The sequence below is a fragment of the Pseudophryne corroboree genome, chromosome 6 (assembly GCF_028390025.1).
Source record: "Pseudophryne corroboree isolate aPseCor3 chromosome 6, aPseCor3.hap2, whole genome shotgun sequence".
In the NCBI taxonomy this organism is placed as follows: Eukaryota; Metazoa; Chordata; class Amphibia; order Anura; family Myobatrachidae; genus Pseudophryne; species Pseudophryne corroboree.
In genome coordinates, this window is record NC_086449.1 from 349,757,456 (window position 1) to 349,775,113 (window position 17,658).

The 17,658-nt window shown below is 44.8% G+C and overlaps 1 long non-coding RNA gene across 1 annotated transcript; it reads left to right on the forward strand.

Moving 5' to 3' along the window:
• The first annotated feature begins 8,902 nt into the window (after positions 1-8,902).
• On the forward strand, positions 8,903-17,658 carry LOC134935269 (uncharacterized). The gene is made up of 3 exons (XR_010180026.1): positions 8,903-8,991; positions 12,445-12,506; positions 17,579-17,658. It is a non-coding gene; the product is annotated as an uncharacterized LOC134935269 (long non-coding RNA).

Here is a 17,658-nt window from a genome sequence, read left to right on the forward strand (position 1 = left end):
GTACAGCTGCAATGTTTCGTCTTAAAGGCACAGTACTGAATTCCGTGTTCTCCCCTGAAAACCACAGCTGTCGTGTTTCAGTTTTACTGCTGTTGTAGTTGGGATCTCCAGGGTTCAGTACCTCGTGCCTCAGCATCTCCGTGCCTCAGCATCTCTGTGCCTCGGTACCTCCGTGTCTCAGTACCTCCGTGCCTCAGCACCTCCGTGCTTCCAGCATCTCCGTGCCTCAGCATCTCCGTGCCTCAGCACCTCCGTGCTTCCAGCATCTCTGTGCCTCGGTACCTCCGTGCCTCAGTACCTCCGTGCCTCAGCACCTCCGTGCTTCCAGCATCTCTGTGCCTCGGTACCTCCGTGCCTCAGTACCTCCGTGCTTCCAGCATCTTCGTGCCTCAGTACCTCCGTGCCTCAGCACCTCCGTGCTTCCAGCACCTCAGTATCTCCGTGACTCAGCATCTCCGTGCCTCAGTGCCTCAGCACCTCCGTGCTTCCAGCACCTCCGTGCATCAGTACCTCCGTGCATCAGTACCTCCGTGCCTCAGTACCTCCGTGCCACAGTACCTCCGTGCCACAGCACCTCCGTGCCTCAGTACCTCCGTGCCTCAGCATCTCCGTGCTTCCAGCACCTCCGTGCCTCAGCACCCCTACGCACCCCAGTGTCTCCACGCACCCCAGTGCCTCCACGCACCTCAGTGCCTCCACGCACCTCAGTGCCTCCACGTACCTCAGTGCCTCCAAGCACCTCAGTGTCTCCAAGCACCTCAGTGTCTCCAAGCACCTCAGTGTCCCCAAGCACCTCAGTGTCCCCAAGCACCTCAGTGTCCCCAAGCACCTCAGTGTCCGCAAGCACCTCAGTGTCCGCAAGCACCTCAGTGTCCGCAAGCACCTTAGTGTCTCCAAGCACCCCGCGCCCTTTAGCACAATTATACCTGGTATTCTTCACTGATTCATCAGTGCCTTTCCAGTTCTGTCTTTCAGGAGACCTTCAGCATGCCTCCTGTCTGCCGACCTAATCCTGCATGAGGAGAACCTAGATTCGGCCATCTCTGCTGCGGTTCCTCTTCCCAGTCACCGGAAGAAACCCAGAGTCCACAACAGTCCCAAACCAGGTCAGTGGTAGTATTCATATAATCCTCCAGTCGCCCGCACAGACTTCACTAACACCGGGTTCACAAAACCTTAGTCATGACATCTCCGGGTTCTTTCAGCACCTCTGCAGACCAGACAGAGCAGACGCAATCTAACAGCACACAAATAGGGTTTTAAAACATTCAAGCAACCAGAAAAAGGTTTAACTTAAAGCTGTATTTCCACCCTTTGCTGATAGATTAAAGTCTGCTATGATCTGCTAGCCCTTGAGTGTGTGAAAAACAGGATTGAGCCCCCAATTGTGAATGCTGATTATTTTACAGGACAAAAGCAATACCTTAATACACTTAAATTCGAGCTGCTGCGGCCGCTGTATGTAATCCTTACCCTACGTACTTTTTACACAGTTAGCATACAAAGGGCGTACCCTGTACGCACTTTGCGTACTCACGCCATGACGGACGTACAAAGTACACGCAGTGCATACACATACACACGGACACTCTGAGAGCGCAATGTAGCTACACATGTGATAGAAATACACCCTAAACCTTTGGCAGGAAATGGGACATGACACCAATTGTATTTCAAAAACTATGTTGGGGTCCAACCCACCAACGGTTATTTTACTTAGCAGGGGGTTACAATAATAACACAATACAATAAAAGAAAAAGGCTACAGTCAATGGTACATACGACTGTTCGCCTGCGCTTCCCGGTCCGGTCCTCAGTCATCAGGGTAGATGACCTTCAGAGATTGTGTGTGACCGGGCCTGCAGCTGGCTTTTTATACATTTGTCCAAAACCTAACACAATGGAAACTGTAATCTCTTTGTCTATTGGTCACTGGGATGGTCATTTACAGTACAGGAGAGGTCATAGGTCGGTTTGAATAGGTGGGCGATGTCTGGTTCAGGTGCACTTGCAGTTGGTCTCCACTGGGTTCCCGCCGAATATCAGGAGTACAGTAAATACAGTTGATATTAATATTCTGCTCCTGTGCATAACTATACGCAGGAGCGTGCGATCTTCCGCAAACCAACACCGGAATATTGCTCTAAAAATATCCTACAGCTGGATACCAAACACCACCTCCTAACCTAATTCTGTCCCCTCCTATCATGTAAAGGTGTAAGTGTAACTCGCTGGTGTGGTGCATGTAGACTATGTGTACATTGTGCACTATGTGGATTAAATATGTAATGTGTTTTTATTGCTTTTCCATGCGACCACAAATACTACCGTAATTACTCATACCACGCGCTAATACGCAGGACCGCGGGAGCGGTCATACGCAACTTGCGAATATGTGCACGCACGGCAGAACAAGTACGCTCATGGAGGCCATCTGTGTGTAGTTTGTACGTGATGTGTGTACTGAAATATTTTTGACTTCGACAGTGTGAATAATTAAAACTTATCTTTTAATGGTTCTAAACAGACGATGGCAGTAAAATTTCAATAAGGAAAACAAGTCATTAGATAAAAAGAGATTAAATCAAAATTAAATACGTTACTCACTCATGATCAGTTAGGTGAGAGGTTGTCTCTATGCACACCTACTGTATTCTAAGTGAGTGTCAATATATGACATTTATCAGAGCGATTTACGCACAATTTACCTGACACTCACGTTATTTAACACTCCACACAAAAATGCATTTCACATATATTTATCACATCCCTTCACAATTCCACTATAACCAAACACAATTCACATCATTTCATAATTCTCTAAGAGTAGTACAAGCATGTCACTTTTTATTATTTATTTCTTTATTGATCTCTGTGTCTCTGTATACATATACACACTAAATTTATTAAAATCAAGAATAAGAATTAGATAATGGATCCATAACTACTGTATGATATATAGGTTCTAGGATTATAGGATCCAATTACAACTTACATCAGACCTGACCAAGGTAGGGCAGGCGCAGCAGGGCAGCATGCCAGCTCCACCATCTCCAGCAGTAGTTTCTCCTTCCACCTGTATGGGAAGCCTGCACCCAGCTGCTCCCACCTCCCACCTTTCTCACAGTACATATGCTGCTGGGTACTAATACCTGCCAGATATCTGGCTCCAAAATAGATGAGGCAGTGCATTGCGCGCCTCTAACATTGTGACCCCACAAAACTGGTACATTTACGCTTCCCGAAAACTGTCTTCGGGGCACAGAGACAAATTCCAGTGCGTTCCTGGGAAATCCGGGACATATAGCAAACACTAGTCAGGTGAACACAGAGAAATCCATATTTCTCATACGTTCTAGAGGATGCTGGGGACGACATAAAGACCATGGGGTATAGACGGGATCCGCAGGAGACATGGGCACTCTAAAGACTTTTCATTGGGTGTGAACTGGCTCCTCCCTCTATGCCCCCCCTCCAGACCTCAGTTTTAGAAATGTGCCCAGGTCGACTGGATGCACTCTGAGGAGCTCTACTGAGTTTCTCTGAAAAGACTTATGAGAGGTTTTTTATTTTCAGGGAGATCTGCTGGCATCAGACTCCCTGCTTCGTGGGACTGATGGGTCAGAAGCAGAACCAACTTCCTCAGAGTTTCATGGCTCTGCTTCTGGCTGACAGGACACCATTAGCTCCTGAAGGGAACTGAACGCTAGCCGTGTCTAGATGCTCACTTCCACAGCACGCCGTCACCCCCCTCACAGAGCCAGAAGTCAGAAGACAGGTGAGTATAAGAAGAATGATCTTCAATCAAGTATGTGACGGCTGAGATGCGGCGTGGCTGGCAGGAGCACAGCGCGCCATTGCTGCCCACACACACAGGCACTACAGGGTGCAGGGCGCGGGGGGGGGGCGTCCTGGGCAGCAAGAAAAATACCTCAAACTGGCTAAAAAAGGGTATAAGTTGCCGCTGGCACAGCCCTACCCCCCGCCAGTTTGTATGAGTGTAAGGATGCGCCATTGCGGGGGCAGAGCTTCTTCCTCAGGCAGCCAGCACACTACTCAGCGCCATTTTCTCTCCTCAGGCTGCAGAGAACACGCTGGTCCTCTCCTCCACTTCTGACAAGTATAGGGTGCTATTAAAGGGGGGCACAAAGCGATTGTGGTGCATTTGATAGTGTATATTACTATTTAAAAAGCGCTGTTAGGCTGTGGACATACTGTGTTCACAGGAAATACTGGCACTGGGATTGTGAACTGGCTGCTCCTATCCTGTGTCCCTCTGACAGATTTTACTGTGGGTCTGTCCCCAAAATAAGTCCCAGTGTGTCTGTTGGTGTGCTGTACACATGTGAGGCATGTCTGAGGCAGGGAGTTCCTCCCCGGAGGAAGCCATTCTAGGGACACAGAGTTGTAATGTGGTGGCGCTACCGGCACACCAAGAGCCTGCATGGGTGAAAGAGCTACGTGACAGTATGCATCTGATTAACTGTAGATTAGATAAGTCTGAATCTAAGGCTGCATGCTCCATGCTGGAAAAAATCTGTGGAAGATGTGATTTTTCAGGATGCTGTTATTCCTTATGCGGGCGGCCCCTCTGGGTCACATAAGAGACTATTTGCAAATGTTGTAAACACTGATACCGACACGGATTCTGACTCTTGTGTCGACGATAGTGAATCCAGAGAGATAGATCATAAATTGGCAAAAGGGACGTGTTGGAGGTTACAGAAACCACTCCTGTACCTTTAGGAGAAGGCGTGTTTATGTAAGGAAAAGAAGTCCAAAGTCACATTCCCCCCTTCACACGAACTAAATGCTCTGTTTGAAGGGATGTGGGTGAATCCTGATAAAAGCTTTTGTATTCCCAAAAGGATTCACATAGCTTACCCTTTCCCGGCTGGGGACAGGAAAAAGTGGGAGTCACTCCCTGTGTTAGACAGTGCACTTTCCAGGTTGACAAAGAAGGTAATTCTCCCTGCTCCTGGCACGGCTTCTCTTAAAGAGCCGGCAGACCGCAAAATGGAAACGACATTGAAATCCATTTATGTTACCAATGGTACACTGATTAGGCCCACTATTGCCTGCGCATGGGTGAGTTGCGCTATTGAAAAATGGTCAGAAAGCGTGTCATCAGAAATTGACACGATTGATAAAGATGAGATACTCCTTAAGTTAGGGAATATCAAGGACGCTGCCGCCTACATGCTGGAAGCAATGAAGGATATTGGACTCTTGAGTTCACAGGCCGCTACCATGGCAGTATCGGCTAGGCGAGCGTTGTGGATTCGCCAGTGGAACGGGGATGCAGATTCCAAAAGAAACATGGAGGCTCTCCCATATAAAGGTGAGGCCTTATTTGGCGATGGCCTGGATGCGTTAGTCTCGGCGGCTACCGCAGGTAAGTCGACATTTTTGCCCTCTGCACCTGCACCGGCAAAAAAGACCTATCACCCGCAAATGCAGTCCTTTCGACCCAATAAATACAAAAAGACGAGAGGTTCCCCCTTCTTTGCAGGTAGGGGAAAGAAGCCCACAGCGGATCCAGGTTCCCAAGAGCAGAAGTCTACCCCTACTTCTGCCAAATCCCCAGCATGACGCTGGACCTCCCTTGAGGGAGGCCGCTCGGGTCGGGGCACGTCTCAGACTCTTCAGCCAGGATTGGATTCTGTCTGGCCTGGATCCCTGGGTGTTGCAAATAGTATCCCAGGGGTACAAGCTGGAGTTTCAAGACGTTCCCCCATGCCGATTTTTCAAATCGACCTTGCCAGTTTCTCCGTCAGAAAGAGAAGCAGTAACAGCGGCAATCCAAAAATTATGTCAAGACCAGGTCATAGTCCTGGTACCGTTGTGACAACAAGGGAGGGGTTTTTATTCAAGCCTCTTTGTGGTTCCGAAGCCGGACGGCTTGGTCAGACCGATCCTAAATCAAAAGGATCTGAATGGTTACCTAAAAGGGTTCAAGTTCAAGATGGAATCACTTCGGGCAGTGATTGCCAGTCTGGAGGAGGCGGACTACTTGGTGTTGGTGGACATAAAGGATGCTTACCTGCATGTTCCAATTTATCCTCCTCACCAGGTTTATCTGAGATTCGCGGTTCAGGATTGCCATTACCAATTCCAGACGTTACCTTTCGGGCTCTCCGCGGCGCCGAGGGTATTCACCAAGGTGATGGTGGAGATGATGGTTCTCCTTTGTCAGAAAGGAGTCAATATAATTCCTTATCTGGACGACCTCCTGATAAAGGCGAGATCCAGGGAACAGTTGTTACAAAACATATCACTCTCTCTGCCAATACTCCAACAACACGGGTGGATCATAAATTACCCAAAGTCACAGTTGGAACCGATGACAAGGTTGTCTTTCCTCGGGATGATTCTGGACACAGAAGTTCAAAGAGTATTTCTTCCGCTGGAAAAGGCTCTGGAAATCCAGAAAATGGTAAAACAGATATTGAAACCATCAAGTGTGTCGATCCATCAGTGCATTCGGTTGTTGGGGAAGATGGTGGCGGCCTACGAGGCCATACAGTTTGGCAGGTTCCATGCTAGAGTATTCCAGTGGGACCTGTTGGACAAGTGGTCGGGGTCACACCTACACATGCACAGAAAGATAATCCTGTCGTCAAAAACCAGGATTTCGCTCCTGTGGTGGTTACACAGCTCTCACCTACTAGAGGGACGCAGGTTCGGGATTCAGGACTGGGTCCTGGTAACCACGGATGTAAGTCTCCGAGGCTGGGGAGCAGTCTCTCAGGGAGAAAACTTCCAGGGACGTTGGTCACAACAGGAAGCCTGCCTTCACATAAACGTTCTGGAGCTAAGAGCCATTTACAATGGCCTTCAACAAGCGGTACATCTTCTTCAAGACCGTCCCGTGCAGATCCAGGCAGGCAATGTAACAGCAGTCGCATACATAAACAGGCAGGGCGGAACGAAAAGCAGAGCGGCAATGGCAGAGGCGACAAAAATCCTCCACTGGGCAGAAAAACATCTACAAGCTCTGTCGGCAATATTCATTCTGGGAGTAGACAACTGGGAAGCAGACTTCCTCAGCAGACACGATCTCCATCCAGGAGAGTGGGGCCTCCACCAAGAAGTCTTCGCAGAAGTGACAAGTCTTTGGGGAGTTCCTCAAATAGACATGATGGCGTCTCGTCTCAACAAGAAGCTTCAGAGATACTGTTCCAGATCGAGAGACCCTCAAGCAGTAGCAGTGGATGCACTGGTGACCTAGTGGGTGTTTCCGTCAGTGTATGTCTTCCCTCCACTTCCGATGATCCCAAAAGTACTCAGGATCATAAGAAAAACAAGGGTTCGAGTAAATCTTCATTGCCCCAGACTGGCCAAGAAGGGCTTGGTATCCAGATCTTCAGCAGTTACTCATAGGAGATCCTCGGCCTCTTCCTCCTAGAGAGACCCTGCTGCAGCAGGAGCCGTGTGTGTACCAAGACTTACTGCAGCTACGTTTGACAGCATGGCTGTTGAGCGCCGTATCCTAGCCAGGAAGGGTATTCCCGAGGAGGTCATCCCCACCCTGATTCAGGCCGGAAAGGGAGTAACGTCGAAACATTACCACCGTATTTGGAGAAAATATGTATCTTGGTGTGAATCCAAGAAGCTCCTACGGAAGAGTTTCATTTAGGACGTTTTCTCCATTTTTTACAGGATGGTGTGGAGGCGGGCCTCCGATTGGCATCAATCAAGGTCCAGATTTCGGCCTCGTCAGTGTTCTTCCAGAAACAATTGGCCTCTCTTCCAGAGGTTCAGACCTTTGTTAAAGGGGTTCTGCACATCCAGCCTCCATTCGTGCCTCCAGTGGCACCATGGGACCTTAAAGTGGTATTGCAGTTCCTTCAATCGGATTGGTTTGAGCCTCTACAAAAGATAGAGTTGAAATTTCTCACTTGGAAAGTGGTGATGCTTTTGGCTTTGGCATCCGCAAGGCGGGTGTCTGAATTGGGGCCTTGTCTTACAAGAGCCCTTACCTGATCTTCCATGAAGATAGGGCAGAGTTGAGGATTCGTCAACATTTTCTTCCGAAGGTGGTTTCATCTTTCCACATAAACCAACCTATTGTAGTGCCAGTAGTTACTGACACATTCACTGATTTAAAATCTCTAGATGTGGTTAGAGCTTTGAAAATCTATGTTGCTAGAAAGGCTCGTATACGAAAAACATAAACTCTATTTGTCCTGTATGATCACACCAAGATTGGCTGTCCTGCTTCCAAGCAGACTATTGCACGTTGGATTGTGTGTATGCACAGTGCAAAAACACCCGTACTTCCGCAAAACCGACTTCCACTGAATTATGCATCAGCCACCCCAGTATGTACTGTAACTCATGGCAACCAATCAGATATTGGAATTGATCAGTTTGGTGAACTTTATCCTGTGCTAATGACTAGATGCCAAGTTATAGCACATATGTGTAATTCACACACATTATTAAATAAGCCTTTATCTGTCATTTTATTGCAGTGATTATATAGCAATTACTCTATGTTTAAAATATGATTAATTATTAAATGGGGTGTGAATTTTTACAATAGACTTGAAAAAGCAGATTATCGGGACAAGTAGTTCTTATCTGAAAGACGTTCTACGTAAGACAGTTAGATATCAAGTACTATAGTGCAATGGTAGCAGCTGATAAACCATTTTAATAATTACAATTATATACATTAAAATTAATAATAGAATGCTGCTAGAAGAAATGGTGAGTTATAGCAGCACAATCAGACTATTCTGCATGCACTGACTGTAAATGAAAGTGTTGGTTACTTAAGAACGAGTTGCTATACTTTGAGTTATAGTATGTGGGAATCGCAGAGAGTTCTTTCCAGTCGCTGACACAACTTGGACTTTGCTGCCATTTCATAATTTGCTCTACTTTCCTTAGATTATTCACTGAGAACAAGGAAATCAGCAAGTGAAACATCTTCACATCCACACAAAGACTGGCAGACCAGAAGGGGAAGAGACGGCTAAACAAGTAAGTATCTGGAAGTCTTCTACACATCTGTATGCTGAAGACTCATCTTGTGTCTATACCAATAGCATAAATCTTCAACACCTCCTAAGGAGTATATTTACATTACAAACAAGTTGATGTAAACAAACCCAACGTTTGCATCTCAATACTCCCAGTAGCTCCTGTTACTTCCCACATACTGGTAGGTTAATTGGCTGCTTGAAAAAAAAAAATTAACCATAGTGTGTAAAGGGGGGTACACGCCTAGAGATGTGTGCTGAGCATTCTATCACAGACCGCACAGCATACATCTCTTTCCCCGCTCAGCACTCAGCGCGATGTGTACTGAGCAAGGGGGGACGGGGGGGTGCTCACTTTACACAGCGCTGATGTGAGCGACCTGCTAGATTGAGCCTGCATGCAGGCTCAATCTAGCACTGGCGATAGCGATGTGCGGTGCCGCGCATCGCTATCGCTGGGGGGCATACACACGATAGATCCGTGCCTAATTTCTAAGCAATCTAGTCAGATTGCATAGATTTTAAGCACGGATCTCTCAGTGAGTACCCCCCTTAAGTGTGTCCATGTGATTGGCAGGTTTGCTGTAATATCCCTTTAATCTGGGACACCTATGATTTACACAGGTTCTGCGGCTGGCTAAATTCAAGCCAGAATTTCACCTGGTTCTAAGCCACAGAACATGTGTAAATCATAGGCATCCTGGATTAAAGGGATATTATGGCAAGCATAGTTATAGGGAATATAGATTGTAAATTCCACTGAGAAAAGAACTGGTGTGAATTACTGATATATTCTCTGTAAGCGTTGCATAATATGGTATATACATATATATATATTTATATAAATATATGTATATATTTATGTGTATATCTATATCTATCTATCTATCTATCTATCTATCTATCTATCTATATATATATATAATATATATATATATATACATACTGGCTGTTCTACCCTTCTACCCGTTCTACGCACGGGAGTTTCTGATTTTCACGATTGTACATATAAATGAGTGTTAAAAATGTGGTAAATTTGTAGAGATGTACATTTGAGATGCCTTAATGTAAGTAAATATTAATCCATGTTTCTTGGAGTTACCCGAGGAGCATCCGTAACAGAGACGGTATAAAGGGACAGGACTATTTTTGTAGTTTATTAAATTCTACACTCTGGAGGCGCAATCCAAATTTTGATCCGATTGTCTGTTTGGGCGTTATCATTCACGCAACGCAAGCCTTGCATCGTTAATGATGTCTTCATGTCAACCCCCTTTTCGTCCCCTTAGGGGAGGTTTATGAAAATTCTAAATACGTAATTTTCCTATTTCCCACCTGAATAATACCTATGTTAAATTTCAGCTTTCTAACATATCGGGAAGTGTTAGGATTAGAGATGAGTCAGTCAGTGAGTGAGGGTTTTCGCATTTATATATATAGATTATTATTATTTTTATTATTATTTATTTGTGCTCTATGTAGGCTTACCATACTATCCCTTTAAACCAAGACACTAATGAATAACACAGGTTCTGTGGCTGGCTGACTTCAAGCCTGCATTTCATCTAGTTTTAATCTGCCACAGAACATGTGTAATTCATGCATGTCCCGGTTTAAATGGATAGTTGGTTAGCCTATTTATATGTAGTGCCACCTCAGCTGATCCACACAAATGCGTCTGTAATGCAGTTTAAATGCAATAAAATTTCCTTAATAAGACTGTTTACACCTATATATAGAGAGAGCGATTACAGAAGATGTTGATGTGGTACATTAGAAATATTTCATGTTGCAGTTATCATTAGGCTTACCATACTATCCCTTTAAACTAGGACACTCATGAATTACACAGGTGCTGTGGCTGAGTAAAACCAGGTGAAATGCAGGCTTGAAGTCAGCCAGCTACAGAAACTGTGTAATTCATGAGTGCCCTGGTTTAAAGGGATAGTATGGCAAGCCTAGTTATCATTCATCAGCACATATTTTCAATCAATGCAATTGAATGGAGACCTTTTCAATGCATAAGCACAGGTTTATTTGTATTCTGTGTTGAAAATCCAGTAGCGTGAAGGATCCCTAACATTATAAGACAGAGGTTCACAAACTTGGTCCTCAAACCACCATAACAGTCCACCTTTTAAGGATATCCATGCTTGAACACAGACAGTGGCGGGTTTTACCTATATGCTGCAGGACTGCAGCCCCCCCAAGGTAAAATCCACAACTTCAGATCAGTAAGCCAGATGTAGTCCATGAGACTGCACTGGGCTACATTGTGACTGGCAGTGACTTCCTATTGGAAGTCCCACCTACCAGTTACCGGCAGGACAGGCAGTTTCATTGGGGGGTGTTTCCTCCCTCTGGGACTGCCATACTGGGCTGCGATTCCTATAGGAAGCTACTCCCTGCCCCTTCAGCCCTAGCCTGCTTCTATGGGCTGCAGCCAATGCAGTCCATAGAAGCTGGGGGTTTGCCCATGAGCAGTACCGCCACCGCCACTGCGCTGCACTTGTCAACTACATTGTACGGTCGGCAGCAGGAGCAGACAGCAGGGACAAAGCATCAGGGACCTGGCAACAAGGCCAGTGGCAGCCCCCCTCCTCCATCAAGGTACACTGTAGGAGCCGCCACTGACCACAGGTGACTTAATTATTACCTAAGTCAATTTGATTTAACCATCTGTGCTCAACCATGGATATCCTTAAAACATGGACTGTTTGAGGGCCTTAAGGACTGCGTTTGGGAACTACTGCTATTAGAAATTGAATCTGTGATGTATCAGGTCAGATACAAGTAATTAATTCAACAAATAGCTGTTAAAAAGTGAGCTTTGAATTTTCCCATAATTATGTTTGTTTTTCTAGAATCTAGACTGTTATCATTTCCGATCAGTTTACATAATAACAGTTCATGTCTTTTTAAACGGGAAAATAGATAATTGTTTCAAAAAATAAACCTGCCTTACAAATTGTTTATGTTTTGTTACAAACTTTGTTTCGCCTATACCGCTCTGTAATTATCTTTAATGTGGTGCCTTTTCAATCCATAAATTCCGTTCTTGTATTTTAGTTCCTTGTATAAATTCTTCTTGGGAGAGGATTCATTTACTCAGTTATATTGCAGCAATTGTGAGCTGTTATTGTTTTGTTGCATAATTTGTATTGATCTATGGTGATTAAAGGGAAGACTAGATGGGCCAAGTTGTTCTTATCTGCTGTCAAATTCTATAGTATGATGTGTAGCTTAACAGTGCCACATGTTCTGTACAGTGCAAAAGGAAAATAATAAAATACAAATATTGCAGGAATAGAGTTTAAATAATAATGTCACTGAGAATACCAGTGTTAATTTGTGGCAGTTACACGAATATTGCTTAAAAATGGAATGTGTTGCATTACCAAAAGCTTCCAACACTCTGCAGTGTAATATTATAATTTGTTTACATTTGCAACAGGCATGGAACTATCACAGACAAACAATAATCTTGGAATCTCAAATGAAGCTTTTTATGAAGGGGTAAGCATTCTGCACATATACACTGTATTTTGATGTTTCAAAAAATTATTTACTTATTCGTGATATTAAGAAAAATAAAATGACAATTGACCATCTGCTCCCAAACACTGGGAAATAGCTAAAATGGTCTTTCAGACAAATTGGTTAAATCCATTTTATCCGAACAACCGTTTTGGTCTGTTTTCCGGCTTTTGGGAGCAACTGGTTGATTGTTATTTGCTCCCAGATTATCACTGATCTGTAGATCCGGACTAGTTGTGACAGCGGGAATGGGGTCTGTGAGGCTATGACGGAAACAGGGAGGTATAATATAACTCTTCTTCATACAGTCTAGTGGTTAGAACGGAAGGGCAGGATGATGATGATGAACTGTGTGAGTAGCTATCAGATGATGCACAGACAGGACAGTTCAATGAATGCAGACTCTGAAGTAAGCCAATTTATTCAGGAACAGGCAAATTGAGCAGATGCTGGGATAACCAGCTATTCAGGAACTAACAGGTTGAGCAGATCATGTAGTAACCATCTATACAGGAACTGACAGGTTGAGCAGACACCGGGACTGAACCAGCTATTCAGGAACTGGCAGTTTGAGCAGATGCTGGGATTGAACCAGCTATTCAGGAACCGTCAATTTGAGCAGACACTGGTATTGAACCAGCTATTCAGGAACCAGCAATCTGAGCAGATGCTGGGATTGAACCAGCTATTCAGGAACCAGCAATCTGAGCAGATGCTGAGATTGAACCAGCTATTCAGGAACCAGCAATCTGAGCAATGCTGGGATTGATCCAGCTATTCAGGAACCAGCAATCTGAGCAGATGCTGGGATTGAACCAGCTATTCAGGAACCAGCAATCTGAGCAGATGCTGGGATTGAACCAGCTATTCAGGAACCAGCAATCTGAGCAGATGCTGGGATTGAACCAGCTATTCAGGAACCAGCAATCTGAGCAGATGCTGGGATTGAACCAGTTATTCAGGAACCAGCAATCTGAGCAGATGCTGGGATTGAACCAGCTATTCTGGAACTAGCATTTTGAGCAGATGCTGGTATTGAACCAGCTATTTAGGACAAAGAGCACTGGAGATGAAAACTGCGCTGAGAGTCTATTTAGCTAAATAATGTCTGTGGAGACACAGATATAGCTTTCAGCTGGTTCGGAGACAACAAAGCACTGTCAGCTTGGGAGTGTCCAGAAAGCTCCCAAGAAGCTCTGGATTGGCTTCTGCATCCCTTCATCATAACCTCCTGCTTCTCATTGGTAGTGCATTGGTCATGTGAGGAAAGCCAAAATGGCTGCACCCAACCGGTGCCACGTGGAATGCTACAGGGAGACAGCCGTGGCTGCCGCTGGGACTGGAAAACTACAAGCAGCCTGGAGGGCGCCCGAACCGATGGAAGCTGCCAGAGAAGGATTACACCATGCGCCGGGACTTGGAACAGTGGGAGAAGTGAGACAGCATGCAGCAGGGAGACCCAGACGCCACTGCTTTGTTTCAGAGACATTACCAGATTTTCGTTCCAACCAGCCAGATTGGACAGATAATCCTATAGTATGCATCCAGTTTAAGTGCTGCTGTGAGTTTCTCTGCTAATTGTGAATTCCACCTGTGGAGCTTCAACTAATCTAATCTAATCTGTTCCTGCCTACTGTTTTCAAATCCTACAGAGTTCTGTTTTCAGCCAGTGGTATTCTACTCTCTGCATCATCCATTCTCTTGCAGATTTCCTGGATCTCTGTGTAGTTTGTACAGTTAAACTTTAATACTCCTGCAAGCAAGTTATCCATCTGTACGAGTGCAAGTTCCAGCCTACTATTGAATGCTCATTACCTTGGACATTATCATTTCAGTCCTGTTGTGCTAGCACAGTGTTCTCCTGTTAATTATTGTATTCCTCTGCAGTGAGCACATATAGTGTTTATTTTCTCAGTTTCTTAACACAGGTTAGCACTATACACACAGACGCAGACTCTACTACATTTTACCAGTCCCCTGCATAACTAGTCCTATCCCAGCTCCAGTGTTAAGTACAACCAGTACCAGCCGGTGTTTAGTATTCCTGATTCCTGTGCCACGAGCCCCAGTTTGAAGTTCAGTACCATCGGTACCAGCCCAGTGTTCAGTGACCAGTGCCACCAGTCCCACTGCAGTGTTCAGTGTTTCATTGTCAGATGCCACCAGTCTCTTTCTGATGTTCAGTAGCACCGGTGCCAGCCCAGTGATCAGGATTCCTGATTCCAGTATAACTGATACCAGGCCGGTGTTCAGTGCCACCGGTACCAGCCTGGTGTTCAGTATTCCTGATTTCAGTGCCACCAGTTCCAGCCTTGTATGCACTTAGCAATTATCATAACTGCTTCATCAATATAGACCAATGGCTGCAGTTCCCGTGCCCACAAACAAATGCAGATTCAGACGGATCCATACAGTATGGATACTGACACTGAAGACTGAAGCAGGTCTTACGGAACAATGGTTTAATATTTGAATTCTTTCTTTTTCTATGCCGTAGAGTAGGAAAAATGATTAACTGTCACCAACTGTCAAACATAGGAGAAAAAAGCGCGATGATCTGGGGCTCTTTTACTAGATCCCAAGTTAGCAACTTGCGTCAGAAATTTAGACCACATTTTTTTAAATATAATGATTCTGGGATTTCCTTTTTTTTATATATATTTTTTTTTTACCTCCAATTGATTATTTGTTCTATGCTTACATTTCAGAGTACATTACACTGTGTAAATAAAAAAAAAACAATAGGAAACATTAGTGTGTTATTAAACTTTAGTACAGTAGTGCAAGTCTAAAGTTAAGATGATGTCTCATGACACCCAGTCCCACTCTTTAGCATGCACCAACTCTCTCCAGGTTATATACCTGGCACCAACCGAAGCTAAGAGAAAAAGTAACTGGCATTTCTCGGACCACGCGTATCTCAAAATATAAATGTACTATTTATTGCTTGAAATACTATTTACTATAAGGCAATGCAAGATTAATAACACAACAGTATATCGTAAATTGGCCAGATCACATTTCCAATTATAAGTATGGGAAATGCGATCTGGTTACTAAAAAAAAAAATGAGAATTATAGGATTTGGAGCAGTTTTTCACATAAACTTCTTCAAAAGACCTTTAATACATTCAGGTGATACTAAAATAATGTGAAAAGGGTGTCAAAACACTCCCTATTGTCCAGCAGTAAACTGATCAGACAGGGGGGCTCACTGGCTGATGTAATCACCTTGATTAGAATATGTATTGTATTCCAATGCTTTAAGATCCTAAAGCAAAGAAGTCACATAGACCCCTGCAATATGAAGCTTCTGGGGCTATAAATAGAGCTAACCGGAGAGCTGAAGGAGACATTCTCTGCTCTAAAGGGGGGTACACACGGAGAGATCCGTGCTTAAAATCTAAGCAATCTTGCTAGATTGCTTAGATTTTAAGCACAGATCTGCCGTGTGTATGCCCTCCAGCGATAGCGATGCGCGGCCCCTCGCATCGCTATTGCCGATGCTAGATTGAGCCTGCATGCAGGCTCAATCTAGCGGGTCGCTCACTTCACCATTGTGTGAAGTGAGCGGCCCCCCGTCGGCTTTCCCCCTCGCTCAGCACATCGCGCTGTGCTGAGCGGGGTGAGAGATGTGTGCTGAGCGGTCTGTGTTAAGATCGCTCAGCACACATCTCTCCCGTGAGTACCCCCCTTTAGACTAAGAAGTAATGTTGTGGTGGGAATTGTCATGTGGAATTGGATTACAGAAGTGTGCTGAGATGTTTATAACCCATTCTGTTCAGTAAACGACTGTTGGCTTTTCATCTACCACCGTGCCTGAGTGATTTGGAACCCGGTATCTTTACAGGCCCATTGGCAGTGTATTGGGCCAGAACGTTGACAGGGGTCCTTATGCGGCAGGGTTAACTCGGGCTGGAACAGGACGGAACTGCATCCTCAGCGTTTGGCCTCTGTTCACTCACACTGCATCCTCGTCCGCCTGCCTCTGCCTGCCCCACTTGTCTGCACCCAGTCATGACTGCTGAAGGAGGAGAAGAGGCTGGGTTCTGGGTGGGATCTCTTCTGCTTGCTCTGCCCATATCACAATACACTCATTCGGGTGATGCATTACTGGCATCCTCTTTCTTCCCATCCAGTCCGCCTGCATATATATATATATATATATATATATATATATATATATATATATATATATATTTTTTTTTATTTTTTTTTCTTGCGACCCACACAAGACTTAGACCTTGATAATTCAGCCAGTTGGGATTTTGAGTTTGACATGCCTGGTCTATGTGCTCCTTCTCCAGAACAATAGGTATCCACTAAGAGTAACAAGCCCCTGTTACACTTAGTGGGTACCTAAGGGTGTGTGGTTTCTTTGATTAGGAATACCTCCCAGAAGTAACCCATGACTAACTTTTTCTTATATTCTTCTGTGATATTCCTGATTCAGAGAAAGGAGGACGGAATGCCGTACCGTATAAAATACTGTGCAAAAGTTTTAGGCGGGTGTGGAAAAAAATGTTGCAAAGTAAGAATACTTTCAAAAATAGAAGTGTTAAGTTTATTTTTATTAATTAACAAAATGCAAAGTTAATGAACAGAAGAGAAACCTAAATCAAATCAATATTTGGTGTGACCACCCTTCAAAACGGTATTAATTATTCTAAGTACACTTGCACGGGTCGGGTTCGTGTGACCGGCGGTTGGGAGACTGCCGGTCACCATAGCGATGGTGGGATCCCAGCTTTAAGATCGCCAGCGGGGCGAGCGCAATGTGACACCCACGAGTGGGAATAGTCCCTGTTGGTCGGCAAGCTGACCGTCGGGCTGTTCACCGTTCGGTATCCCGGTGTGGGTATAGTGACCGGTGGTCTCCCGACTGCCAGTCACATATCCGTATTCTTGTCAGAATTATGGATAACCCACCATGTACACAAACATCACTATTGTCTGTCATGCAATCAAATTTGTTGCTCTTCTTTTAAATTTGTGTATAAAAGCAGACCATATAAATGATATTGTTCTCATTCCTTTACTATGTTTTGAAGGAACCAGATTCCAACAAACCAGGTGGCATTTATGATGATGTAGGAGTTAACAAAAACCAAGGTGAAATGAAGTCAAAGTT